This window comes from Microcebus murinus, chromosome 20 (genome assembly GCF_040939455.1).
Source record: "Microcebus murinus isolate Inina chromosome 20, M.murinus_Inina_mat1.0, whole genome shotgun sequence".
In the NCBI taxonomy this organism is placed as follows: Eukaryota; Metazoa; Chordata; class Mammalia; order Primates; family Cheirogaleidae; genus Microcebus; species Microcebus murinus.
Genome location: NC_134123.1, coordinates 33,969,542 through 33,997,003, shown reverse-complemented (window position 1 = coordinate 33,997,003; position 27,462 = coordinate 33,969,542). Strand labels below are relative to the sequence as shown.

General features: G+C 56.4%; 1 protein-coding gene across 1 annotated transcript in view; it reads left to right on the top strand.

The window, feature by feature from the left end:
- The window catches only part of MTHFSD (methenyltetrahydrofolate synthetase domain containing), a 427,514-nt gene that overhangs the window by 226,705 nt on the left and 173,347 nt on the right, over positions 1 to 27,462 (top strand). Inside the window, exon 2 of the mRNA XM_020282870.2 lies at positions 11,598 to 11,721. The gene's annotated coding sequence lies outside the window, so the exon portion shown is untranslated. The remainder of the gene's footprint in view (positions 1 to 11,597; positions 11,722 to 27,462) is intronic.

Sequence of the window (27,462 nt, the reverse complement as noted above, 5' to 3'; positions counted from 1 at the left end):
TCGCTGCGTCCCCTTTAATCCGAAATGCGGCTGCGTCGTCGGTCTTGTTCTTTATTTCACGGAGGACTTTGGAGCGTGCGGGCTCGCCGTTTTGCAGACTGCCGCTCTACTGGAGTTGGTTTGATTGGATTCCCCTGAGGTTATGCACGTCTGGAAACTCGGAGCTTTTAGAGACGGAGGAGTTTTTCATCATAACAAAAAAGATCTTGCCTTTTAAAAATTAATAAATGTGGCAATGTTGGGCCCCAAATTTCCACCTGGTGTATTATCTGCAGTGCCCACCTCACAACTGCCAGACTCTCACGTTGTGGTGGGAGGGAGCCCTGAGGGGGCCAGGGGGCCGGGGCCCAGGGCCAGGCCTGCGCCTAGCTCACCCCGTGGTCCTGGAGATGTTCCTCACTGCCGTGGACCTCAGAGAACGGGGACAGAGGAAAGATCCGATCAGGGAACATCTTCCTGGTGCAGAGACCAGAAAATACGAGCCTTTTACTCTGAAGCCATGGGAGACTGCACACGGATGCTCCGCTGCAGGGGAGGGGCGTTGGCACAGCCAGGGACAAGGCGGCTGGCGGCTGGCATGGATTGTGCAACGGCAGGAGGGGTAGGTGATAAGCGACGTTGTAACACATCCAGAAAGGGCTCGTCAGCAACTCGATTTTTCTCAAGACCTCAGATAGGGGACAGCTCTCTGCAGGGAGAGTGCCGGCCCCAGAGAAGAGGAAGGTGCCCGTGTGGGCCGCCGAGGGGCCCCCAGCACCCCAGCCAGGCCTGGCTAGTGCTCTCCCACCCCCAAGTCAGAGCTGGACTCTCCCAAGTGTAGACGCGGCCGGGTCCTGTGCTGACACCCAGCAGATGTGACGTTTGGATATTTTGAATAAATATGTAAATGACTGGGTAAGTGTCATGTGGCTGCTTTGTTCTTCTCGATTAACTCTGTGGCTCATTCTCCAAACAAATGTGTCTCGACCTTCTTAAACACACCTCCCCTTTGGGAAGCACAAAAACGTGTCCCATTGTATATGCTGACTCACACGCCTGCTCCCCAAAGGGCTTTGGGGAATCATTTAGAATCTTTATTAAGTCCTCATTAATAGTCATGACCCCATCTAGAAATCTCCACCTGCCAAAAATATGACTCTATATTTTCAAGCTATTTCTCCCAAGCCTTATATAACACCGTGAAACAAAATGTCTAACAGTTTTGTGTTCCCTATCTCCACTCTAAAGGCTCTGATTGCTCAGAAAGTGGGGGGCACGCAGCATCCCCCACCCCCGCCAGGGAGGAGCTGGGACCTAACGCTTGAGGATGGGGACCTGCCCACAGCCTCGCTCTGTGGGCGCCTGACCCTGGTGAGTCGCTCAGCCTCGTGGTCTCTGTTCTGGAATGTTCCCCAGGAGGCTGGTCTCCAGAGCCAAAGCAGCTGGTCTGCTCGTGGGGCCTGGCCCTGGTGGTCAGCGTGGAGCCCCAGATGCCCCTCCCCCCGCACCTCGTGCCCCTCCCAAGTGGGACAAACGCCGAACCGTGGAAAACAAAAACAGAAAACAAAGACAGCCGGCCACCAAAAATGCCCAACAACTTAAAATGAAATCATGCACGTTCTCAAAAAGCAAACTCCGAAAAAAGGCATTTGGGGTCAACTGGGATGTTTATCTCCATCTCCTCAATGTGTTTGGTGATAAAGATCTTAATTGGAAACTTGCTTTCACAGAGACTAGGACACACTTTCTCCGTAATAATTACAGATACTGGAAAACTCTTGGCCGGTTTGGCCACGAGACAACACAGGAAGGGTTTCCTCTTCATTTGTAGCCGTAGCAATAGTAGCATCAGCCAATTTGAAAAAAGACCAAACGACGGAATTATCCAACGTAATGGTCCAGTGTGCTAAATTAACCATGAAATCTTCTAATTTTATTCAGGCATATCAATGCATTTTTTGTGCCTAAGTGCATCCAACGGCATGTTTTCAACTAGCTTTAAACAGGCGTTTAGCCTCCGAGAAGAGAACCACCGTCATCACGGGTCAGAACTCGGGGGTTCTGGGGCCAGCACCATCCGCAAAGGCACCGTCAGTATCTGATGGGTTGTTGACGTTGGAGACTTAGAGACACACCCTGGGAGTGTGGAGTCCAGACCCAGGTTCAAATCCTACCTCTGCCACCGCCTGCCTGGTTGGCCTCCAGGGGCTTTCTCTCCCTGTGCCTCAGTTGGCCCCTCTGAGCAAAGGGAATGAGGATCTCGCAGTGGCCACGCTGGGGGCGGAGGGGCTGAGTGGGTTAGTTCACAAAATCATCTTACTCGGTGGAAAGCTGCAGTGGAAGCTAGTGGTAACCATGGTGATGATGATGATGGCATTTCCTTAACATACCCTGGGTGCTTTGCACCTGCGGGAGCCAGAGCAGTGTGGAACACATACGGTTCAGGTCATTCTCCCAGAGCGCGCCTGTGCCTGCCCTCTCATGCAACTAATGAGGTTCTGGGAGACGGGAGACAGGGAAGGGTTGGGAACAGGCCTGTGAGCGAGGACCGGGGCCTCCCAGGGCCACAGTGGATAGGACACGACACCTGCCTCTAGGGGCCACGGTCACCTCCCCCAGTGGGTACCAAGCAGGGCTTTAGTGCTGGCGTCAGGGGACAGCAGGTGTCCTCGTTTGAGCCCATAGACACCCTGTCCCTGGCTGGACCAGACACCGTTGCCTCCGTGTGATTAAAGATGCTTCTGGGATGATGGACTCTCCACGTCCACGTCCTGACTTAAGTGCATCCACTAACGATCACCCGTTCGCTTTGCAACGAGAGGGTGGGTTCCAGTTTCCAGCTCCCGCTAAAGCTTTGCTTCGTTTTCAAGACCCTAATTTCCCTTTTTATTGACACATGAGAATTGTATGTATTTATGGTTATTTAACCGAGAGTTTCTGTCCTCAGCAATAGCTCTGGATATGCTTTGTGTCGTGAGGCTAATTGTCATTAGGTTTTTCCATGATGCTCTTTGAGCATTATGAGTGTTCCTAAGAATGTCAAGTGGTTTCCATTACGTGTCCGGCACCCACCATCCCTCTGTCTACCCATCTATCTATCTGTGCATCCATCCCCGGCTGCCTTCTGCCAGGGGTTGGCGGGTACTTGTCAGATAGACAGACAGATAGCTAGGACACCCCATCCACAGAGGCACTGTCAATACGTGACGGGTCTTGGATGTTGGGGACGTTCAGGTACACCCAGGGATTGCAGCATCAAATTGTGAAATTGGTTTTGTTTTTTTATTCACTTGGAGCACAACTCAGGCTTGCCAAATCAATGATTCACCAGGACCAACTCTGAAGTGCTATTTTAAAATTCAAACCAATTTCTAAAGATAAGGATTTGCTATGGCTAAGATGACCAAAGATAGGAACCACACATACGTATCTTTGAAGAGGCCAAACGCAGGTAGTTTTCTAAGACCCTTTCTAGAAACATGCTGGGCTAGAGTAGAGGGCAGCTGTTTCAGTAATAGCAGCAATACGTTTTTTTAGGCTTGTTATTTGTTGAGGACGCACACTATCGCCTGCAGTACTTGCAACTGTCCAGTCTGTGTGCTGTCGTTACTTCCCATCTACAGACGAGAAAACGGTCGAGAGCTAACAGTTTGCCCCTAATCAGCCAGCCGGGAAGTGCTAGAGTCGGGGTGGGAACCCAGGTGTGCCAGCCTTTGAGATCTGGGCCACGTCTCATCTCCCCGTGCCTCCGTGGTCCCGTTTGGTGCACGTTCTTATGGTGTGTCAGAGCGGTCTGGTGGCAAGGGGTGGAGAGAGAGGCCCGCGGTGGAGGAGCCGGGGGAGGGAGATGCGGGGCCTCGTGGGCGTCTGCAGGAGCTCTGGAGGGCAGGGGCGGGGGTGGGGTGCAGAGGGGTGGAGGTGTCAGGCCAAGAAGCAGAGACTCAGGCAAGAGCGGGGTTCTTAGCCTCCCTGGGGGGGTCCCACCGCAGGTCACTGACATCACACCGTATGGAATAGGATGCCCCACATACAACTCAGCGCTTTGCAAAAGCTCCCCAAGGGAGTCCCGATGGCCAGCTGGGGTGGGAAGCGCTGGGGCCGTGACGGTCAGGACTCCAGAGTCCGTCTCCTTCCACGTTCACTCCAGGGGGTGTCCTCTGTCCTGCGCCAGGCGTGGGGCTGCACAGGGCGGAGGCAGGGTGGGGGACCGGGGCTGAGCGACACCTGACAACGTCTTCCCGGACAATTTGAGAAATGGCACAAACAAACCGCGAGATGCCTGAGGGCTCTTGGTTGGCTGCCACGGGCCTGCCAGCCTCTCAGAAAGTGTCTGTCTGCTCCGGGACAGCCATGGGGACGCATGCCGCCCCAGCCTGGGGTGTCTCACAGCAGAAGCAGCAGCGCAGACAGCGGCTCTGGACACCCCCTGGGCAGCCCTGGCTCGGACCTCAGGCTGAGCGGCCCGGCCCGGCCGGGGCTGTGTCCATGCTCTGTGTGAGTCTCTCGGGAGGTGACAGCCTGCAGGCTGGAGAAATACATCCTTTGCAAGGCAGTTTGTCCCCAGATGAGAATCTAGTCCTTCTAACTGACCCCAAGGAGGTCCACCCCACGGCAACCGCAGCCCCCACAGAGAGCAGCTCCTGTAGAGAAATACCCCCTTTCTCTGAAACAGGCTTTTTTGCAATAAGCGAAGGTGTTTGGAGATCTCTCTAGAAGAAGGTTCACTGTAACTCTATTATCGGACTTTTGAGAATGAGATCCGTCCACTAAATAGTCAGAGTCATGACAGTAAAGAAGTCCCCAAGTGTCATTTCTATGCCTTCCACACTGACTCCTGCCCTTCCCAATGTGACACTCGGTGCTTATTTGGCTGTGTGGAACCAGAGCGTTCATGAACGTTGACAGTCTGGTGAATTTTCGCAGTGTGGGTGCAACCACAGGGAAATATGAAGTATTGCAAAAAATGTTAATTCTCTTCCGTCTAGTAATTCCATCCCTAAAGCTTAATACCGAGGAAAAATGAGATTAGACGTTAAAAGTCAAACGTGCAAAGATGTTCACTGCCAGGTAACCTAACTGGCAATACCTGTAAAATACCTGAATGTTCTAAAACATTCTAGAATGTTGGCAAACATTTCCTTAGATGGCCAGATAGTGAACAGCTCTGGCTTTGTAGGCTGCGTGCTCCCGGTCTCTGTCATGAGCCCCACATGGTCGGGGTGGGGGTGAAGGAGTGTGGCTGTGCTCTGCCAACCCTGTGCTTACAAGAGCAGGTGGGGTTTGACCCACGGGCCACAGACCCCTGTTCTATAATAAATATACATATATATTATTCTCAAATTTTGAAAAAACAAAACATGGTCAAACATTTAGGGGCCAATTTAAGCTTAGAAAAATGTAAGTGATGTCATACTAAATTTTAAAACTCAGTAAACTATGCACCATTGCGGTCATGACAAGTGTGTGTACAAACGGAGAACAGCTGAGTGGGAACACGCCAATAGGAGCCGGGTGCATGTGGCAGCATGGTGCGTGCCCATGAGTCACCGTTTGCTCTCCAGACCCTTCCATGGTGCTTCAGGGAATAGACCTCGTGAGGCGGACGGGACCCAGGCTGCTGTCCTGGGGTGAGGGTGCCTTTGTGGTGCCACCCTCAGTGACTGCACCCCCGTGATGTTTTCATTCATTCATCTGCTTATTAATTTATCCCAAATATCTGTTACGTGCCAGACATGTGAGTGCAAGAGGGACACATGGTGTGGGGGGCAAGTCGCCAGGAGAACAGGCCTGGACTGGCGCGGTGACCGGGGACGCCCTTGGAGATGACCGTGTGCTGCTCTTGGGGGAGAAGGCCAGGGCTGAGGACAGCACCTCTAACCTCCTGTGGCAAGAGGGGCTGAGCACTGGACGGAGCTCGGTGGCCAGCCCTGGGAATCCCCATGGGGACTTCAGAGCAGTGGGTGGCCCTGAGACACTGCAGATGGGGCTGAGGGCCAGGGGCTGCAGGCCTAAAAGAGAAGGTGGTGGAGGAAGGTGCACCTGTGCCCACCTGTACCCACCTGTGCCCATGCATCTACCTTAAATTAAGGTTGGGAAGAGCTGGGTGTGGCCAACAACAGCCCCACCAAGAGTGTGGAGGGTCCACCAGAGCAGGTGACATCCACGGCCCTCCAGGTCTCCCCGAAGCCCACCCACCCCTTCCTTCCCCGAGGTGCCTTGCCGTGGATTCGGCCTCTTTGCCCACGTGCAGGTGGACCGAAGCCTGCGGGCACCGTCCAGCCTGCCAGGACAGCACTTCGGGGGTCTGCACCAGTCCTGACGGGGTCTTGGGACAGTTTAAGATTTATGCCCAAGAGCTGTGAGCTGGAAACTCCACATGTTCGCCCTGCAGATGTTTCATGTGCAGTTTGGGGATTTGGGAATGCTCAAAATAGCATTTGCCCATAAAATTGCCTGAAATGCAGTCCAAATGTGTCTGCAGAGTAACCAAATAACTATTTATTGTTATTAGTTCACGTGCTTCCAGCTTCCACACGGGGCTGGGCGTCGATGTAATTGGGAGCCGGATGTGTTTGGGGGTGACAGCGGGCACTGACGTGGACACCGCGGCCTCTGTCCCGCTGAGCAAAGCCAGCGATCAGCAGGTCCCCCCCACGGGCGCCAACACCTGAGCATGACACACGGAGACAGCCCTGGTGGGCTTCCCAAGACCTTTTCCTGAAGGCAAATTCCTGAAAGCCTTGGCGAGAGTCCCGGCCTGTTCATAAATATGCCAAAATCCCCAGAAAAGAAAGGAGCAGGTTAGAAGATGATAAAATTACAATTAGGCAACCCCCTTCCAAAATAGCCCGCAGCAGTTCACCGCTTTAATTCTCATCGTGGTAAAATACACCAAACGTGGAATTCACCATTTTAACCATTTGAGGCGTATGGTCTGGTGGCATCAATAACATCCACGGTGTCATGAAGCCCTCACCACTGTCTGATTCCGGAGCATTCCATCTGCCCCAAGGCAAACCCTGTCTCCATTAGCAGTCGCTCCCCAACCAACCTCCCCAGCCCCCCGCAACCGCCTCTGTCTCCCAGGAGTTGCCTGCTCTGTATATTTCAGACGTGGAATCATCCACTGCGTGGCCTTTTGCGTGTAACGGGCCCACGAAAAGGTGCCCAGTGCCATGAGCTGTGGGGGAAACACAGGTCGAAACCACAGAGACACTGCTGCACGCCCACTGGGACAGCTGTGGACAAAATGGAAAATGACAAGTGCAGGCGAGGACATGGCACCCTTGCGCATGGCTGGTGGGGGCGGCCAGTGGTGCGGCCCCCCCAACTGTCATTTATGTGCAGGCTCGGGCTGGGCTGACCCAGCTGAAGGAGAAACAGCCGTGTGGGGACCTCCCACGAAGTGGCTTTGTGACCTCAAGTAATTTACTTGACCTCTGAGGGTCTTTGTGCTCCATCCTTGACCTCCCAAGATGCTGAGAGGCCCAGATAAATCCCACATGTGGCCGGCAAGGGCCTCGGTTGGGAGGTTGGGAGGCCCCACAGCCCCTCTGGCCGCAGTTTCTCCCCAAGACTCTCTCTGGTGCCCACCACCCCCAGCCACCCATAGCCACCTGTAGCCTTGTAGAGGAAAGACCCCATAACAAGCAGGCAGGCCTATCTGTGAATGTCGGGGAGCAGCAAGGTAAGGAGGTGACCCTGGTGCAGCAGGGCAGGCAGGGTTTGGCTCGGGTGGGCGGGGCAGGCTTCTCTGGGTGAGCAGGGCAGCACTCCAGGCAGGCAGCCCAGCACGTGCAAAGGCCCTGCAGTGGTCGGGTTGTGTGTGCCTGGACGGGAGGGTGGCCAGCGGGCCTGGAGGGTGGGGTGGGAGGGAGGGCAGCAGTGGGCACTAGGGCTGGCATGTGGCCTCGGAGTCCACGCTCTGTGCTGCTGCTGTGAAACATCTCCTGAGAATAACGGGACTCAGAGAGACGGGGCTGGGACCTCCATGGACAGCCACGTCATGTGGAGTCCCACGCAGGTTGTTGCTGTGTGTGAGACTCTGATCGGTTGCTTGGCCACTTGGGCCATCCGTAGGGTGGTGCTAAGAGCTGTCCCCCACGTGGCCACACGCGTCCCAGGAGTCTCACGTGGTGCCCACTAGGTGCTCAGGGAGAGGGCACCCGCTCAGGGAGCCCGACAGCTGCAGGGGATATAAGGCCACAATCGTGCACCCACGGGTGGCAACAGTCACGGGGCTCGTCTTCCACAGAGATCTGTGACGCCAGTCGTGGCCCAGGTCAGGGGAGCTGCGGCTGAGCTCCCCCTCCAAAGCTCGGATGCTTGTCGCCGACCGGGAAGGATCTCCGGGGTGAAAAACGAGGGAGAGCCGGGCCTGGCTGCATCTGTGTGCTTCTCGGGCAAATGGCGGCCGGCTCCTAACGGGGGACTTCACGCTGGCCACGCGGGGGACCGGCCGTCTGGCCCTCCAGCCCCCTTCACCATTGCCTGAGAAAGAGGCAGGGTTCTTGGCAGGGAAAGCTGAAAGACGGGTCCCCACCGGACCACGCAGATGATCTGGTGGGGCCTCTGAACCCCAGAGAGGGCCAGGCCCGGACAGAGGCCTCGTGGGCCCAGGGCCTGTCAATCAGCCGTCCAGGAGGGCGGGGCGCAGGCCGGCTTCTGAGAAAGCCCAGCACTGTTTGCAGAGTTTAAGCCTTTTCATCTGGGGTGTCACGGGGAGCCTGTGTGGCCATGCCGGCTGCTGAGCGTTGGCCGGGAGCTGGTGCCACGGCCCGTGAGGAACGGCCCTCTGGGGGCCCGTAGGTGGCTCCACTGTGTGACTGATGGGGAAGGCAGGGGGGAAAGGGCACATTTTTATCCCATATTTGGCGATGTGGTGGGCTTCAAGTTCGTCTTGTTCCCGAGTTTGTCAGGATCTTAATGAGAAGCCCCAGAAGGATTCAGAAATTTCCCTTTCCCAAGGACAGGAAAGAAGCGGGAACGTTCCAAGGAATTGGGGGCAAACCCGTTGCAAGTTAGAGATGGTAGTGGGGTGTGTGTGTGTTAGCGCGTGAGTGAGTGTGGGGTGTGAATGTGGGTGGGTGTTGGCGAGAGACAGAGAGAGAGACAGAGAGAGGCAGAGACAGAGAGAGAGACAGAGAGAGGCAGAGACAGAGACAGACAGAGGCAGAGAGAGGCAGAGACAGAGAGAGGCAGAGACAGAGAGAGAGACAGAGAGAGGCAGAGACAGAGACAGACAAAGACAGAGAGAGACAGAGACAGAGAGAGGCAGAGAGAGACAGAGAGAGGCAGAGACAGAGACAGACAAAGACAGAGAGAGACAGAGACAGAGAGAGGCAGAGACAGAAAGAGAGACAGAGACTGAGGCAGAGACAGAGAGAGACAGAAACAGAGAAAGACAGAGAAAGACAGAGAGAGACAGAGAGACAGAGAGAGGCAGAGACAGAGATCTCCCATCTTTGGGAGCTGCTTTCTGGCCTTTAGGCCACAAACGTTGGGAGAAGGTTCATCTTTCCGCGGCATGCTGGAGCCCCACTCGTGACGACGATTCACGCTTTGAGGTTCTCAGCTCTGCATAAACAGTTGTGTCTTCTCCCTGTCAGCGTCTGGCAGTGGCGTGAGGACCCTTCTCAGGCGCGTGTAAGTGCTGCTTAAACAGCACCGACGGGAGGAATGAACAGATCCTCGTGCACCGTAAATGCTGGAATCTATGTTTTCCACGTGATGTGTCTGAGGTCAACATGGAGGAGCAATGACGTGCAGGTTCTGAGACATGGTGGACACAGGTCTGGCCCCAGCAGACTCGGTTTCTGTCTTTTGGAGCTTCTAGAAAATAAAACATGTGACTTGGAAGCACAAAGGGCTTTTCCTCAACCTGAACGCTCCGGCGGTTTTGAAGAGGCAAACCGCAGCCCCGAGCAGCCGCGGCTGGGAAGTGCGGGCCCGTTCAGAGTAACAGGCTCTCCAGTGAAACTGCTGCTCGCCCTTTCTCCCTGTTTGTGCAATGTCCCACGTCCCCAAAGAGTGACGGCTTTGGGAACGCAGGACCCAGCTTCCCAGATACCTGCCCCAGTGGCAGTTGCAGCAGTGCCAGGCTGGAGCCTGGAATCTGGGCGAGCCGAGCACCAGCTGCCGCCTGCCCCGCCACGGGCTGGTGTCTCGGACAAGACAGGCACTTCTCCAAGCCTGGGTCCCCGAGCTGCCGAATGGGGTTCAGCATGTGCTGTGTGGCGTGCGTTACTGGCTGCGGGCTGTTCCCCCAGACACGGCAGCCCGGCGTTCATCTCCGTGCTCAGAGCGTCACCACCTGGCGACGCGCATGGCATCCATCCTTGTCCTCGCACACGGCAACACCTCCATCCCCTCACCCAGGCTGCGCCGCGCTCCGGCGAGGGACACACCCGCCTTCATCTAATCCCTCCTGACTGATGCTGGACACGTGGGCTGCTTCCAAAATCTTTTGTTACTTTGCACGCCAACACTGTGACAAAACTTTTATCCTTCGTACGAGGCATGCGTGGGTCCACTGGATACATTCCTGGGAGTGGAGTTTATGGGAAAAGAGTCCTGTGTTTTCACGTTTTTGGTAAATACTGTCCAAGTGCTCTTGAAAGAAGTTGACCAAATGCAGGTCCTGCAGCAGTAGCCCAGGGGTGTGCAGCTCGGAGCCCCTCCCGCGGATAGAAGCCTGCCGCAGGCGGGGCCGTGGCGCTGTCCTGGCTTTCTAGCCAAGGCCATGGACAAGCACAGGACCCCGGTTCTGCCAGCAGGGGAGTCCTCTGGGGCCACTGTCACTGTGGGGCAGCCTGCGGAGCCTCCCTGGAGATGCACAGGGGCCGAGGCCGCCGCCTCCCCTCCCTGCACAGGTGTGGGGCCAGCACCCAGTCCGCGGGTCCCTCTCCACAGGTCGGTCACCCTGGTGCTCCCTCCCCAGCTCCTCTTTCACGTTCAACTCCACCGAGGCGTTCGCCCCCTGAGCACTCAAACTGGCCCCCGCTGACGGTGGGTGAGGTGTCGGCAGAGGCACCTGGTGGCCGGGGCTCCGTGGCTGGGAGGTTCAGAGCACCCAGACTTGTCCGAAGCTCTCATTTTCATAACTGCGGACCCGAGGCCCAGAGAGGGTGGGCCACTCACCTGAGATCATGCTCGGCCCACGGTGGGGGCCAGCGGCCGCCTCCAGCACCCCCCACCTGGGGACACCGGCTGACCTCGAGCCTCCCCACCCTTGGCTATCAACCAGCCTGGAGCAGACCCACGTCGAGGCAACCTCCCCTGCTCTCTAGGGTTTCACAGGAGTGGGGTTCAAACTTCCCCAACATTCGAGGGGGAAATTGCGTCCCAGACCTTGGACGGCCGGGGTCTCCTCCTCCCCATGCAGCTGTTCCGGCCTCCACGCCGGGGAGGGGGGTGCTGCAGGGAACCCAGCGTGCTCCATGCTACGAGGGGCACAGGGCACAGGCCGCAGGCCGCACCGTGGTCCTCAAGGCTCAGCGGGGCGTGGACAGCCAGGGCCAGCGAGGAGCACTTTCCAGAGGGGCGGAGGAGAAACAGAGGTGCAAGGAGGAGACGGCGGGTCACGGATTCTCACCCTGCTTTCCCTCCCGCACTTTCAGGGGCTCAGACTACAATGAAGGAATGTGTGGTTGTCAGCACAAACGAAGGGCTGGAATTCTGCTGAGACGCGGAGAACACTGCGCTTGAGAGAGCCGTCAACTGAGTGCAGAAGGTCCCTGAAAGGTCTGTCTGGAGGTTTCTTGCCGGCCGGGCTCAGGGCTGACTTCCTGGTCCCCAGGGATCAGGACTGCAAAGTGCTGGCGCTGGTGCCAGCGGTGGCCCAGGGGCTCAGGAGCAGCCACGTGGCGCCAGGAGGGTTTGCTCATGGCATACCTGGTGCAGCCTCGCCGCCTGCCAAGGCCTGCAGGCGTCTGGGCTGGGCGTCTGGGCACCAGGACACCAGGCCGTGGGGGGGAGGGTGGAGATGAGTTCCTGAGGGCGTCTAAGTCCCTCTCGGTTTGATGTTTGCTTCCTGGGTGGGTAAGGGAAATAGAGAGAAAGCGAGGGAGGGAGGGTGGGAAGGAATGAGAGGGAGGAGGGAAGGAAGGAAGGAGGAAGAAGAGGGATGAGGGAAGGAGGGAGGGCAGGGAGGAGGAAGGTGACTCCCAGGCATGGCCGTGGGTAGTTTTGGGCGGCACTGGCCTAAACCCTTCGTCCAGCCTCTGACACCAGCCCCTGACTCGCGGGTGCTGGGTGGGCACACATTGGGTGGGCACAGCCGGGGCAGACCCGCCAAAGCCATGAACCTGCAGACACCTTCAATGGAGGGCAGATGTCTCACCTTGGTTTCCACACTTGACCCCACCTCTGCTGTGGAAGGGCCCTGCGTCCAGTAGCTGCGTGGTGGCCACCAGCATCCAGTTGTCCCGGCACCGTTCCCTGCTCTTACCCCCGAACTTACACCAGCTCTGCCGTGTGCTGGAGAGCATCTCTGCTTCCCTTCCCAGGCCATGGGTTTACATGGGGGTGGGGGTGACGCAGGCCGCGGCAGCATTCTGTGGCCTGACACAGTCACCTGCAAAATGCTCCAATGCACAGAGACCTGCCGCCAGGTATGCCTAACTCCCAGTGAGTGGCGTGTGGCTCCCGGATCGGGTCGTCATCCTACTCCCTGCCTGCTGGGCTGATCTCATTGCCCTGGTGCACGTCGCTCTTCCAATCCCATGGGGAGTTTAAAGGCCTTTGCGATAGATGATCATTAAGCTGCCTAAACCGCATCCTTGCTGAGCTGCGTCTGGTTTTGGACTGTTGGGGCGCATATGCTCCACCGCAGTCCGCAGCCTCACTGCACTGCGGCGGCAGTGGTCAGGGCCTGCAGAGGCCTGGGTACGCGCACAGATCAGACAGCGGACACCAGAGTCTCTGAGCCAACCCGCCTATCCTGGCTGCCCCGTGGGTCTGACCTCAACTCACCACAGGGACTGGGGGGACTTAGCATGGCACTCTCTCCCTGCTAAGGGTGGGAGGGGGTCTGGGAAATCGGGCAAGTTTGGGACCCTGCCTCACTGGAGCCTCCTCCCTGCTGTTGGACACTATGTCAGTGCACACGCGAGTGAGTCTGCGAAGAAGCGTGGTGTGTGCGTGGATGGAGCGCACGCGCATCGATGCTGCCCGTGTAAAGGTGAGGCGAGACTCACGCAGCACAGAACTAACCATTTAAAGTGTGCGATTCAGGGCACTTGTGCATTCGCGACGTCGTGGGACCGCCTTTATCCAGGCCCAGACACTCTCACCACCAGCGCCCATGTGCTCCGTGTGTTCAGGGAGGTGAGGAAGACACGTGCATGGTGCATGCATGTGTCTGTGGACACGTGTGTGTGTCTGTGGCCTGTGCCTATGCCTGCCTGAGAGACTTCAGGGTTTACTGAAGGTAAAGCCATCAGTCCCCCTCTGGTCCCTGCCTCTCCCCGGCCAGTTTATTTGATCTAGTCGGGGACAGTGAGTGACATTTGTCTGCTGGGCCCATATGGCTGTGAGTGACAGTTGCAGGGGTGGCCGGTCCTCTGCCTGCCCCAGTGGGAGGCTAAGCTCGGCACCCTGGGGGAGCCACGGCTTTCTTACCCTGGGGGCAGCTGTCCTGGCCTCCTGGGGACGGGGACAGGGCCAGGAGGCCAGGCTGACGCTATTCTGCATGGAGCATTGGTCCCCTCAGCTCAGCCTGGACCTGGCACCTGTGGGGAGGGGACATTCCAGCCAGAGTCAACCGGGGGGGGGGGGGGACCTGCCCCCAGGCTGGGGCTGGGGCTGGACAGAGTGGGGCAGAGCAGACACTCAATAGCTCCAGCAGAGCTGCACTTCAGCGGGAATTAAGTTCTAATGTCAGCACGTAAGCCTTCAATTAAGAACAGTATAGAGAAAGTAATCCCTGAAAGAACAGTTAACTCGGCCATAAATCATGCTGCTTCCGCCGCTGGCCCACGAGAGCGGCCAGCTTCTACCGCAGGGTCAGCGCCGGGATCGCTCCGTCTGCATACAGGGAATTCAACTCGCCTTCGGGACTGTGAGATGCTCTTTCTGGGTGGGCCGAGGGGCACGGAGGGGACTGGGCTCCAATTCCCTCTCCGGGCAGAAGTCCACAGAGGGAAACGTGGGCAAAGCCGCCTGATCGTGCAGCCGTTTCCTCTCTCCTCCCTCCGTCTCCCTGCGCCTCTCCTCCCCGCTCTCTCCCTGCCTCCACTTCCCTCCCCTGTTCCTGTCTCTGCCTGTTTCCCTCTTCCTCCCCCATCTCCCTGTCTCTGCCTGTCTCTCTCCTTCTGCTCACCCCACCCCACTGGCCAGCCCACACTCAGCTACACCCGCTGTGGCCACCGCGAGAGAGATGCCAGCCTGTGTGGCCGTATCTCCCCGGATTTCAAGAGAAGCCACAAGTTCAAAACGGTTGACGACATCTCCCAGTCTTAGGAAATTTTGGCTCAAATTAAAAATAAAACATGAAACCAAACAAAGGGGTGCCCAGGAGTTGCTCTGCTGTCCAGGGCGTGGCCCTCCGTGTGACACCTCTCCCTGGGAGTGTCCCTGGGACGTGTGTCCTTCCAGGCAGGAGCCGTGACCAGCACTGGCCCCGCCACGGCCCCCTTGGCCACCCTCGCCCCCCACGCACGGTGCGATCAGGCCTGCCAGGTGTGGGCTGCTGGGCCTGGTGCGAGTGTTCTGTGAAAAGTGCCACCAAGGGCATGGTCCCGCTTTAGCCACCGGGAGGAGGTCTCCCTTGGTGTGGACTTGAGAAGGCCCAATACTGGGGAACTGGTGACCTGTTTTAAAGCCACCCTTTACATTGGCTGTGCCACCCAATAGCAACAGATTTTTGGCAATATTTTTGGCAGATTTTTGGTCATCTGAAAGAGTGGCTGTTTTTTTCCTAACTAGCCTTCTGTGGCTCACGTGGGCCTGTCTTTTCCCTAGACGGGAAGCTCCCTAAGGACAGGGACGCGTCCATCACGTCCTCCGTTCTACCCAGGGAACTGAGCGTGGATTTTGGCACAGGAGAGGTGGTGGCAAGCGTGTTAGATGAACAAATGCCGGTGCGGCTGGCACAGCTAAGAGGGCAGTGACCGGCCACCAAGACCAGGGGCTGGCGGGAGAGTCGGTGCGTCTGCACGTCTCAGCCCCGCACGCCGGTCGGTGGAAACTCAGAGACAGATAGGCTTTGCCAGGTGTGGCCTGTCCCCCGCCTCATGCAGACGTGGCGCAGCTCTCCCACCTCCCAGGAGCCTCTGCCAGGGAGGGCCCCACCTGTTTTGCCTGTGCTCTGTCCCCTTTGCTGGAAACCGAGTTTATCTCGCCATCAAAGAGACACAGTTGGCACTTCTGTGTCAACGGAGATACGAGCCCTCCTCTCAGATCCCAGCTCCACGCTGTAGTCATAACCAGGCTAAGTTAAAAAAAGCAAAATGTGTCTGGCTCGATAGCTGGCCCCGAGCGCAATGGAAAAAGCCAGGAATAAACACTGTGAGCTGATGACATCCGTACCGTCGGTGGGCACGGGGCCCAGCTGGGCAGTGGGACCCTAAGGCCGTCTGGGGGCTGGGGCTGCCGGGAGGGTGTGGCGCTCTCCAAGGCCGCCGCCCTCCCGTGGGGCGCCCTGCGGCCCTCTGTGCCCAGAGCAGGACCAGAAGGCCGTCCCCTGAGACCCCGCCTTTGTCTGCCCGAGCAGCCTGTATCTACAGATTTCATTTTTCCTCCCCAGAGTGTCTCTTGCCGCCCAGGGTCCCTCAGGTGCTCTACGGGCCGAGTCTTGAAAGTGCTGCATTCTGGGCGGCAAGGAGGGATTGCCATGCCGATGGCGTGTGGTCGCCCTGACGGTCAGGGGGATTCTGTTCCCCTACTGGCACGGAGGAGGAGAGAGGGCTGGAACCAGGGTGGGGAGGGGCCCTTTCCGCCTGCCTTCGCGGCTGGCTCCAGCACCCTCCTCCCCAGTGTGGACATCCTGCTGCCATCCTTGTGACCATTTTGAATAATGTTTATTTGGAATCAGACTGACACCTCCTCTTTGTGCTTTTACGCAACTCTCCCTGAACAGTGCAATTATGTGTTTTGGTTACATAATTTTTTTCTTAAGCACTTTATTATAAATACAAACCAATTAAAAATTCTAGAGCATTCCAGGCACGCACCATGGGAACAGTCCCTGCGCCTGGTGGTGTCGTGCTGGTCTGGGAGCTGCTATCCTCACCCTGCCATCAGTCACAGGGAGCCCTCGGGCTGCTGGCTGGCGTTTGCTGTGGGCTGGGGGGGCTGGCGCTACCCGGGTGCCGAGGGGGTTACGGTACCCCACCTCCTCAAGGACACGTCGTCAGACTTCCCCTGGGCGTGCGGATTGCCTGGAATGTTCTGGACATTGCACAGACACCTGACGTCCACGCGTGTCCATCCGGCATGTGCGTTCCGTGTTCTCTCGCTGCTGCCTCCCCAGCACCCAGACCGGGGCCTGGCATGTCGTGGGGCTCGTAAACATGCGCCGAATGGATGCTGAATGGGTGGAGAGTCCGTGGGGGTTCGGACTCGGTCTCGTTCCCTCCTCCGGGCCAGTCTGCAGCCAGCGCCTTTCACGTGCAAGCGATTGTGTCGCCCCTCTTAGAATGCCCGGGTGACTCTCCTTGGTTGCACGACAAAGACCAACACGCTTAGGACGGCGTCTGAGGCTCTAGCTCCCCTCCTGTGAGCCACCTGCACACTCCTCTCCTCCATGCGGGCGCGTCTGCCTTTCCTTGGCAGTGCAAGGTTCTCCTCTCAGCCTTCGCACACGCTGTTCCCTCCTCCTGGAGTGCTCTTCCTCCATCTGGGGCTCAGTTTCCCTCTCATGTCCAAGGAAAAGCCTTTGCTGCCCCCCTCCTGCCCCTGTGCTCCAGAGCACTGTGCCGGCCAGGACAGGCAAGGTGGGGCCGTGGTGTCGAAGTGGCTCAGAAACCTCAGAGACGTCATAAAACCAACGTCCATTTTTTATGCGTGTTGCGCGTTCACTCGAGTCTGTGGGTCCCTCTCCCGCATCATCAGTCGGGGCCCAGGCGGAGGGAGGCTCCACTTCTGGACACAGCAAGGGGCAGAGAGCCTGTAGCGAACTCACTCTTGCCTCAACTGCCCAGAGTGGCAGGTGCCACCGTGGCTCACGGTCTGTTGTCCAGAACGGGTCTCCTGGCCCCCGCCCACCTGCGAGGGGGGCGGGGAAGCGCGGAGCCCTTTCACGTGCTCAGGACAGTGAACACGGAACAGGTGCTCTCTGCCACACCCCACGCGGACTGTCCCACGTGACACTGTAGCTGCCAATTCGCTTTTGCATTCACTGCCGCCCGCACGCACTCTGGCCCGAAGTCCCTGTGGTCCACGGATTTCAGCTTTTCCCCCCATTCGACACTTGGCACCTGGCACAGGACCTTCCTCAAAGGACCATGAAGTTTCTGGAGGAGCCGATCACGGGATCCGCCCGCCCAGTGCTCCCTGCCGCGCCCCTCCACGGAGCTCTGACTCCCCGGGCCGAGATGACTGTGACGGGTCGTCCCTCCATCCGTCTCCTCCTGCCGCTGCCCAGTCGTCAGAAACGCCGAGCACCGACGGAAAATCCTAAACGCGCTCCGCCTGTCTTGTCTGGTTTACATTCCGTGTGTGTGCTGCTTTTTCGGTACAATAAACAAGGGGAAAACGTGGAAGTAAACAGAGTGAGGTCTAAAGGGGTCTCCACAAAGAGAGGGTACCTGGCCATGTTCTTCTCTGGGAGCGCGAAGGCCTCGTTTGCACCGATGGCAGGAAAACGGCGCTTGGACGGCGGCCAGTTTTCCAGGGTGAACAAGCACCTCGAAAGGGACAAATATTTTTCACAGACTGTAAGTGAAATGGAAGCTCAAACATTGAAAAATAAATGCATAAAAGAGAAAGAAAGAAAAGAAAAGGCCAGGAGAGCCTGCTGGCCTGAGTTTCCACGTGAGCTGTAAACACGTTTTCGCGGTTGTGTTTACTGCTTCCAAGGAAACTAAATCCCTCATTTTCAACTCTGCGTCACTACTGCCACAATGAGTATTTCTAAAATGCCACTTCTGAGATTGCACAAGGGGCATCACGATTTGGGCCTCAGTTTCCTCATCTGTAAAATGGGGATAATGATAACTCCTCACTTAGAGGGTAATTATCAGAATGAAATGAAGTAACATGTACAAAGGACTTAGAGCAGGGCCTGGCACAGAGTGAGTTCTGTGTTAGTCATTATGATCACCATCACCATTGTCACCACCATCATGGTCATGACCATCATCATTGTCACCATCACCATCATCAATGTCATCACCATCCCCATAATCATCACCATCATAATCATCATCATCACATCACTATAATCATCACCATCATAATCATCATCATCACCATCACTATAATCATCACCATCATAATCATCATCACCATCACCATCGTCACCACCATCATGGTCATCACCATCATCACCATCACCATTATCACCATCACTACCATCACTACCATCATGGTCATCACCATCACCATCACCATCATCATCACAATCATTGTCATCACCATCATAATCATCATCATCACCATCACCATCATCATCACAATCACGGTCATCACCACATCACCACCACCACCATCACCATCATCATCACAATCATTGTCATCACCATCATCATCACTGTCGTCATCATCACTGTCAACGTCATCACCATCATGTTGTCATTATCATCCCATCACCATCACCACCATCACCATGATAATCACCACCATCACCACATTCGGGGCCCTGGGTGCCTGGTCCACTGAGAAGCCAGGTGAGCCGTGTGGACAGGATGGAGCAGATGCACTCGTCCCCCAGCTGCAGAATGGAGACAGTAAGAGTTCCTACCCCAGCTTAAGAGGGTTCAGGACATGAGGATGGAGGACGCAGTTACTGGCTCCGAGGCTGAGGACAGGGAGACATCTGTTACAACCACTACTGTCACTGGTAAATGTTGTGTATTTTGGAGAAGAGGTCAGAGTGGATTATTAATATAGGATTAATGAGGATTATTAATATACATATAATCTGTCTTCTCCCAATCTGATCATGGATCCAAAAGTGGAAGTGATCTAGTTCCCTAAGACGCAGAACACTGGTCACAAGCAGAACCTGCAACGTGCATGCTTTTCCGCGTTCCTGACCTGGCTGGGGCTCTCCGCCTGCCTGGAACACTCACCTCCGCCTCTCCCAGCCGGCTCACCCTTGCCCTCCACGTCCAACAGTCTCACTTTCAAACAGACTGAGAATCTAAACGTAATCACACCCCTCATCACCCTTCATACCCAGCGGGGCGGGGGATAATTTTCTCAAGGGGCAGTTTGGTAAAGCAGAACGGAAGTATTAAGAGTACCCACGTTCTCTTGCCTAGCAACTTAAAATTAAACCACAAAACTTTACATTCTAGGAATTAGTTTTGGAGAAATAAACAACCATGGACTTGCACCAGGACCTGGCTGAGGGGACTGTCATTCCCGTACCACCTGCTGCAGCAGAGGGCTGGGAGATGACCATGGCATTCTGTGGGAAGGTGGCACAGCTGCAGGCTGGTGCTGGGCAGCCTTCAGAGATGGTTTTATGGGGGAAAAAGCAAGAAAAACACTTATTGAAATGGAAAGATGCTTACGATGTTTCAAGTGGGAAAAAGGCAGGATTCAGAACAGCGGGGCCAGCTGCATACCCTGCGCCACTAAGGGATGATGCAACTCTCCCCTTTCACTCTCCAGGCTCCCAGCTGGGGTCACAAAGTCCATGCCACCCTAAAACTAGAACGCAGAGAAAGATCCGGCACTGGAGTCTCACCTCACTGAGCTCCAGCCATGCAAACTCCTCTCTGACCAACAGGCACAGCCGGTCGAACCTGCCGCAGGGCCTTTGCACTTGCGATTGCTGCTCCCTGGATTGCTCTTCCTGCCTCTTCTGTGGGGCCAAGGCCAGGTGTTCTTCTCTCTCCTCCTTCAGGTTTAGCCTCTCTGTGAATGTCTGGGGGAAGCCTTCCCTGATCACCCACACAGCACCCTGTTTCGTCGAGGGCCTTCCACAATCTGAGAATTTCTTCCGCTTGTTTGCTGGTCGATGTTCTGTCTTTCCCACCTGGAGACACACTCCATGTGGGCAGGGACTGACATTCACCATTGCAGCCTCATTTCCCGAATGAATGAATGAAAGCATGAGTGGTCTATTACGGCTCTTGACGGCACCTTACTGGCCGCTCTGCAGGAGGCCAGGCCTGTGGCCCCCAAGCTCCCTCCTGATTTTGCAGTTCTAATTCTCAACTCCAAGTGTCACCTAGAACGCCCTCCTCTCCTCTGAACAGAATCCACAACACCTGACTCACACCTGCCCCCCCCCAGCCTCCCTGGGTCTCTCACACCCCCCACGATGATGCATGTGGGCACCTGTATTTATTGAGCACCGGCTAATGCCGGCCACAGCGCTCAGGTGAGCAGCCGGCCCTGTGGCACAGACACACAGATGTGGGGAGCCCCTCCCGTCACCCAGATAGACCACCCACCTCAGGGTGGCCCCTAAGGCAGCTTTGTGCTGCTTTACCTGGCCCATGTCTGTGTGTGTGAGATGTCGTCTGCGCTCTGTCCGGAATCCCTGCAGAAACCGTCCCGGGCATACACCTACCGCGCGGGATTTTCTCTACATAAAATCACAAAGTTACTGCGGCTTTCATGGCCAACAATTCCATCCAGCACAAAGGCGGGAAAAACTGATGAGTCACAGCCACCCTGGAAGGGAAACTAACAGCAGACGGAAAGGGGCTATTTAGGAGGGGCAGGGACCGTCGGTGAGGTGGGGGAGGAGAATGCCATGGTATAAATATGTATTTATTTTTATGTTCCTGGTTGAGTTGACCCAGGGTGCTGACAAGGGGAATGAGTACAGAAATCTTAGGTGTTCTGAGTTGGTGTGAACTACCCTGCCAGAGAGACGCGGCGGCTGACCTGATGCATTGTAACACGCTCGCACGTGCTTTTACAGACACTTGCATCTCACACACGTGCCCTCTCTCACATACTTGCACCCACGCATTCTCACGCCCCACACAGAAGCCCACGCACCTATGCAAGCTCACAATGCACTGCTCACGCCTACGTCCTTCCCTTTTTCCTAATCTCTAAAGAGCTGCCTTTACCAAAATGTGCAAAATATGTGAGAGATGGAATCCACCTTGCTGAAGGGCTGGGTTTCATTGGTCAAGCCGTAAATCAAAACACGTGGAAGCATGCCACGTCTAGGAACACCGTGCGACTGTGCTACCCCACGTTTTATGGGTTCGTCCCTAATCGGAACCAGCTGACAACACGAAACGGAGTTCGTGGGAATCCACCCCGTTGAAAGCTGGGCCAGGGTGGCTGCCAGGAGCCAATTCGCACAAGGAAAACAGCTGTCATTGACTTGCGAGGTCAGGCTCTGGGCAGAGCCAGGGGACAGAGGTGACTAGACAGCCGGTGCATAAAATGCTGGCTCCTGTTCCCCTGCAACTGCGTAAAGAGAAGCCAAAGAGAAGGGCGTCCGTGTGTGAAGCTCCTGCTGGGGGCGGCTGCTGCCGCTGCTGCGTCACAAGTTTCTCTGGGCTTGACATTAACCATAGTAGGATGATGAAGACACCCGTGACAGTGGTGGTGATGATGATGATGAAGATGATGATGGTGGTGATGATGATAATGATGATGGTGATGATAAAAATGATGGTGAAGATGATGATGTGATGGTGGTGGTGATGATGAGGATAGTGATGATGGTGGTAATGATAGTGATGGTGATGATGGTGAAGATGATGATGGTGATGATGGTAAAGATGATGATGGTGATGGTGGTGGTGATGATAGTGATGGTGATGATGGTGAAGATGATGATGGTGATGATGGTAAAGATGATGATGGTGATGGTGGTGGTGATGATGATGGTGATGATGAGGATAGTGATGATGGTGGTGAAGATGATGCTGGTGATGGTGGTGGTGGTGGTGATGGTGATGATTATGAAGGTGATGGTGGTGATGATGAAGATGGTGGTGATGGTGAAGATGATGATGATGATGACAGCAGCAGACAGAAACTCCAAACAGGCTCCACAAAGCACAAAGAATAGCTCCACAGCAAAGCCCCTCAACATGAATGCTGCCAGAGTTGTACCCCTACCAACAAAATGTAACAACTTTCATTTGTTTCTTGTGACTTGTCTATTTTAAACACTTTTCCCGCTGAAACGAGGTCACTGGCATCTGAATTCCAGACGTGGGACATACACACTGAACACTGCCCTCCCCTCTGTCTCCAGTGAGCTCGGTGGGAACTGACACGGCAGGAGAGTCTGTGGGGTATTTTTAGTGCCTGACGACATCCTACCTTTTCCTCTCTCTGAGATTGTGTGATGTGCACCTGTTTCATATTTAACATTTTAGTTAAATATATAGATAGAGGTTTTTTTGTTGTTTTTTATAATTTTGCAAACATTTTGAGGTCCGTGTGAAGCACTGGAGTGGGGACTCCCACCCACAGGCCTGCTGCATGCGTTCCCCGGCCCAGGGCCTCAGGACTCTCGGGCACAGAATCTGGAGCGAGCGTCGCGTTGCTCCTCAACACAGGGGCTCACTCGGTGCCAGCTGCTGGGAGTCAGGGAGGTGAAATCAGCCGGCCGTTCCTGGAGACAACACCAGCCTCCCCCTGCACACTCGGTCCCTTCCCTTCCACCGGCCCGCAGAGAACGTACCAAGCTAAAGACAGTGTGTCACCTTTCCACATCATGAACATGGAAAGAGTTAACCATTTTTATGGTTAGCACTTACTACCCTATTCACTAAATCCATCTGGGAAAATCACCATTTACAATCATCCAGTGGACGCGTGTATCCCGGGAGGTCAAGATGGTGCAGTTTTTGCACAAACAGGCCTATAAGTCCCCTGTGTCTGCCCTGCCCACAGTGCCCAGTCCAGGAAGCCCCTCTTCAGAGAGCAGCCCTCCCTGGCATCACGCCCGGCACCACTCTGCCGTTGGATCCCCCTCTTGGAATGTAAGCTTCACAAGGGCAGGGACGTCATCCATCTCATGCAGCGACGCACAAACAGCATCTGGCATGGAAAAGGTGCTCAGTGTTTTCATTGAATCAATGAACGAATGAGTGGGACCTCCGATTTCTGAGTCCCCAAGGGAATGTTGGTGTGCTCGCAGGGAACACCTGCACCTGGAGGGTCCCCGGGGCCAGCTCCTTGCACACGGTGAGAACAGCAAGGAGAGGAAGTCCCGACTTGTATTTCCAATGAGGAATGCACATTTCTTTGTTTTTGTGGGCATGCGGCACCTGCTCCCAAGGGGCGTCTGCCATGGAAGTGCAGCTCTGGGACTCCAGGTGCCAGCAACTACAGGACGCATTTCCCATCTCACTGGGGCCTGTGTTTGTGAGGAGGAGACAGGGGCGTGCAGGGAACACAGCTGTCACCTTGCCCACCCTGAAAGTGGAACCAGACAGAGGAGAGAGCTGGAGCCAACATGGTCCAGGCGGGATCTCACTTACTTGTTTGAGTCCCTGGATCCAGCCCTGCCTGAATCCAACAACAGGAGTTTTCAGTTCCACAGCCCAACATGTTCCTTTTCTTGCTTAGGTAAGTTTCTGTCACTTGCATCGTAGTGTTTTGGAAAACGCAAGCGAATGATGACGAGAAGCAAAAGGAGATGCAGAAGGCTGGGTCCCACCCAGGCAGGCGGCCCGAGGCCCCTGTCTGTCTGTTGCCAGGGCAGCCCTTGTCTCACCTGTCCTGCCCCACAGCACACATGGGCTAGCCTGAGCTGTACCCCCGGGTCCCCACATCTGCTGACTGCCAGCTGGTTCAGCCACGGAAGGCCCCGGGGAACCCACAAAGGCAGGAGGAAGGGAGGTGTGGTCATGCCCTCTGCTCCTCCTCTGCATGCTCAGTGTCTCCAGGGCTGCAGCAGCGCCCCCGACAGGTGCCACGGTGGGTGTGGCCTGGGGGACCCCACACTGCGTCCTCCTATCTGCAACCTCCTGCTGTCACTCACCCATGGCACCTCCCTGTCCCCGGTGGGCAACGCTGCGGCTCATGTAGCCAATGCCCTGCGTTAAATTCTCTCTATGTATTTCCAATATTCAGAGTGTGTCTCCCGTCCTGCTTGGACCCCACCCAACACAGATGGTAACGAGGTTTCCTCTTGGGTCATAGAAGGAAGGGGGCATCCCACATTGGGGGAACAAAATAAATTCAGCATGATTAGGGGCTAGCCGTGAGGGCCAGCCCAGGCTGGGCCTTAGGAGCCAGACAAGGGGTCTGGACACGATCTCGAGGCAAGGGGAGCCCTTGGAGCACTTGAACAGGGATTAGGGGTGGCCATGGCACCATCACACGGTCCTCAGGCAGGGAAACATGTGACACAGGATCTGGGACACATCCTAGAATGACGGCTTGACTTCTGTGGGCCACACGTGCCACGGGCTGGGAGAAATGTGATCCGAAACTTCCAGTGAGTTCCTGCCCCAGCCTGCAGGTTTCAAAGGCCAATCCTAGAGGGACTCTTCGGGGCTCTCCCAGCTCCTCCTGTGAAAGGGGACGCTGTGCCGGAACGCGGGTGTGAGGGGACGCCGGGAGCCAGCAAGGCGGAGGGCTGGGGGCTTCGGTGCAGCAGCAACAAAGCGCCAGTGACCCGGCGGAGCCCGGAGCAGCCCAGACATGAAAGGAATATGCTGGAAAAATTAGCTCAGTGTTTGCTTTGGGAACCAGTCTGACGGCTCTTAATCCAGTGGGCGTGTGTATGTTCCAGCTCACGGGACGTCCCAGATCCCCGGCGGGACAAAGCGCCGCTTGTGAGCCCCGGCACGGCCACGGAGGGAGCTGCCGCCGGCCGCCTGCGCCCAGCAGCAGGGCGAGGGTGGTCGCCGTCCCACTGTTCGAGTCCTGCACTTCTCCTGGGGGCTTGCTGCCACGACGGCTGCCTGGTGACTGTCCCTCTTCCCACCCGACGTCCCCACCTTAGAAAGACAGAAGGGACGTGGAAGTTGCCGGGCCCCAGAGCTGGAAATTCGGGGAGGGTCTGTTTGCGAACACATTTGCGAGACCGAGTGGACGAGCAGGTCCTTTAGCCCTGGACGGAGCATCTGGGGTGGGGACAGCAGGTGTAACTCGAATGAGCAAGAAACAGGCAGCCCCTCTCCTCCGTGGAGGGCAGCCGGTGGAACCACAACACGCTCACGCGTGCACAGGCACAGGTGCCACACTCACCAGCACCCGGTCACGCGTGCTTGAAACGAGCTCTTGTTCTAAACCCCTTTGCCTTCCCCCCCGTCCACCCTGGGGAAAGGGAGCCCATGGCCAGAGTTCATAAAGACACAACAGAAGTAACTTCTGAGGTTTTTGAGCTTTCCAGGAGCAAGTCCTGCCCCTCCAGGCAGCTCAGATGATTCTCAAGGGTGCCGTGGGCCCCAGTCTTTGTGTCGCAGGTTGGGTTCGGAGCCGACCGGCTGTGGGTGTGGACCCGCCCGTGCTGTCCAGGGCACCCTTGCCCGAGCTCCCGTCTTGGCGATGCCATCATCAGAGAAGCCAAGCCCAGCAGCTGGGGGATATCGGAAGTAGCCCAGACTCCAACTCGGGGCCAGTGCGGAGGGCATGAGCTGCTTCCCCTGGCCGAGCCTTCCATCCCCTCCCACACCTGGCCGCCCCCGCCTCCCTCCCGGCACAGCCATGGGGCCTGACGCCCTCGTGACGGACGGGAGCCCGAAAGGGTGGCGTGGGAGGTGGGGTCCTTCTTCGGACATAAACAGAATCCTCTTTCCTGGGTGGGGAGGGGACGGCCATCGCACACGAGTGACTGTCACCGTGCAGGCTGGGATGCTGCAGACGCCACCTGGTTTTCTCCTCTGTGACTGAAGTGTGGCGAGGACACAGCTCTGCTCACCACTGTCCTGGCTGAGCCTCAACCGACTCTTCCCTCTGGTGTCCCGCTGCGACCCCTTGGCCTCTCCTCTCCGGCCACCAGGCTGTCTCCACCCTGCCTTCTCTCCCTGGCCCCCAGACCCACGGAACACTCCTTCGGCCGCTTCTGAGCACGTGCCCACGTTCAGACCCTCCCGCCCCGCAGGCCCCACCCCAGCACCTCCCAGATGGAGCCCCCCTCCCCGCTGCTGGACTCTCTATGAGAATTCGGGGTAGGGGGGGTCGAAAGTTTCAAATCTCCCCAAATTCCTTGGGATTGGGTTTGACCACAGAATGAGATTTATTTGAAGGCGTCCTCATTTTCCGTAGAACTTGCCAGCAGAGCGGCGGGAAATTCTAGCTCCAGCCCTAGCTCTGCCTTTCTGGACACTGGTCCTTCCTTGTCTCTTTCCTTGCTCTCCTCCTATCTATGAAAAAGAAACGAGAATCTTTGCTGCTTGCAACCCGTGTGCGCCTCTCCGAGGTTTCCTGGCTCCCGAACTCGCAGCAGGAGAGAGAGACGGCACATGCTGTACTGCGGGGGTAAGGGGGGGAGCGACAGTTTCTGAGCATCTCCCAGTGTCTTTGGTAAATAAGTTGTCTTTCAACGAAACAGTCTTTGAATAGCTGAGCGGTGACCTAAAACGCTAAGGCTGTTAAGAACTGGGAGACTCCTCAGCCTCTGAGTCATCGATTCTTTTTATTTCTCATGTATGTGTTGAATCCATGTGAAATTCCTTCTCCAAATTATAAATAGAAGCCAGTGTGCTTGTCAGTGGAGCTTTTCTTTTTTTTTTTTTTAATGAGGTTTTTCCCACGGACGAAAGGGATTTCGATTTCAGGAGGAACCATCGCCAGGGGCGAGAGGTTCTCCGGCTGGGCCTGGATCGGAGCCTCGGGCATCTGCTCCGGAGTCAGCCTCGGCGTGATGTCCCCCGCCCGGCGCCCTGGGTGCTTCCCTGCCTTGAGCTTCTCGGCTTAGAGAAAAACACCCCAGGTGGGAGTCGGAACTCGACTCTAGCCGCAGACGGCCACAGCTCTCTGGTGGCCCATCGGGGGACCGCGTCCTCCCATCCGAGGGCAGTTTGCTGCCCTGGTACTGTTGCACCAAAGTGGCCGCCACACCGGCCTTTGCCCCAGAGGATCCGCAGAGAGGAACAAAATTCTGCCGCCCCAGGCCCTGGATGGAATGGCTGGTGGTGTGAGAAGGGCCAGAGGAGGGGGCACCTCGGTGCTGCAGGACGCAGCAGCCCCCACGGGCACAGGGCACAGCCGGGGCAGTGGAGGCGCCGGGGTCTGCCCAACACTCCAAACCCCACCAGCAATTCCAACATCCCCAAAGCTGAAAACCTATAGAAAGCAAAACAGATTCAACTGGCAGCTTAACCTACTGCCCTCCTGCCTGGTGCAGGGGAGGCTGAGGTGGGTGGAAGGTGAGCCGGGGGCTTGCGGAACAGAGAGGACACACGTGTAATCCAGCCTGGGCCATCATGGGGG